Source organism: Cryptomeria japonica, chromosome 8 (assembly GCF_030272615.1).
Source record: "Cryptomeria japonica chromosome 8, Sugi_1.0, whole genome shotgun sequence".
In the NCBI taxonomy this organism is placed as follows: domain Eukaryota; kingdom Viridiplantae; phylum Streptophyta; class Pinopsida; order Cupressales; family Cupressaceae; genus Cryptomeria; species Cryptomeria japonica.
In genome coordinates, this window is record NC_081412.1 from 176,127,895 (window position 1) to 176,129,695 (window position 1,801).

Here is a 1,801-nt window from a genome sequence, read left to right on the forward strand (position 1 = left end):
TTTTTATTGAGTTGATTGTTCATATAATTAAAGTGATCTATTTTATGATCTCGATAGTAAGTTTGGCTTCTTATTTCTAATATTTTTATTAAATTTTTTGATTTGTTTTATAAAAGTGGTGAGATTTTATGGACAGAAGTTATATTTTTTTATCGATAAAGTTTTAAGTATTTGGGTTTCATAAGTTGGAAGTCACAATGTTTATTTCTAGGATTTTAAGTATTATAGGGTTATGACTCACCTTACAAAAGTACATGAAAGTTGTTATAATCTTTTGGAAATATGAATATTTAAGTTATCTTTATTAGTAAAGTTTTATTTTACAAAATGTTATTAGGTAGATGGAAGCAGTGATTCTTATATTTAACATCTTAAATACCTATAGGCACACAACATAAGAGGTCATGAGATCTTGATTGTAGAACCTTATGGATAAAATTCATTTCGTTATTTATAAATCTCAAGTATGCAAAGCTCCTATGAGGTTGATAGAAGTCACAATTTAATTGTTCCCTGAATCTCAAGTACATAAGATATATGGCATTCCTTATAGAAGTACATGGAAATCATGAGTCTCTATCAACGAAAGTTAAGTATGCATTGTCCAAAACTTATCCTAGACTCGTACTAGTAAAATCTTAAGTAAATAAATTTTGCAATCTATTTTATTTTGTCAAATGTTAGGTGTAAAATTATTTTATGAAACATTCAAGTATGAATGACTTGTCATAACAAAATGGGAGTTGCAAACCACTACTTTTAAAACCTTAAGCTTACAAAGAACATGAGAATAAAATGAAAATCATGAACCATTGTAAATCCTAACAAAGAGAGAGAAATCTTCAATTACCTCAAACTTGTATTTATATTTAATAGTGAACCATGTGTATATTGAAATGTAACCCTATTATAAACTCCTATTCAGCCCAACCACAAGCCTAGAATAAACAAGACCATTCAACAACATCAATGGAGCTCTAAATCAAGTATGAAAGAAAAATAAACCAAATTATACCTTCACACACATGACAAGCTTGACTCCATTGTTCCCCTTCAAGACCTTGTGGATAATGTAATTTCTCTTTGCATTAAGCACTACCACAAGATGGCATAATGAAATAGAATGTAGTTGATCGATGATATAAGGATGATTCAATGATAATGAAAGATATGATGGATACAATGAAGCTCTAAGAAAATTTTGACATAATAGAAGTAGACACTAGTTGTAGATGATGAAATGGGAGAGAAAGGCCTCATTTTATAGAAATCTCCCAGAGAAACAAGTGCTTATATTAAGAGGTTAAAAGATGAATGGCCATGATTAAGAGGTTAAAGGGAAATGAATAGGAATAAGAAGTTAAAATGAGATGGAGGGATAAGATTAAGAGGTTAATTTTAATGAAGGGCTAAGATTAAAAGGTGGGTTGACATATTTGAGTTTAATGAATCTAGACATGTGAAGAAAAGACAAAGTGGGACACTTGTCACATGACTGCGAATTTAGATTATGATCTATGTAAATAAGTTGGAGGTTAGGATTAGAAAGAAGAGGATAATGAATTTAATTAAATAAATGGGAGTGTTTATTTAATTAAGAAAGAAAAAAGGTGAGATTATAAAACAAATAACAAATATTTATTTAATTTTAGGAAAGAAAAGACTAACGAATTAATTAAGTAAATTAAAATATTTATTTAATTAACAAAAGAAAAACCTAAAGATTTCATTAAATAAATTAACATATTTATTTAATTGAAAGAAGAAATAATGGTAAGATAATTAATAAATAATAAATATT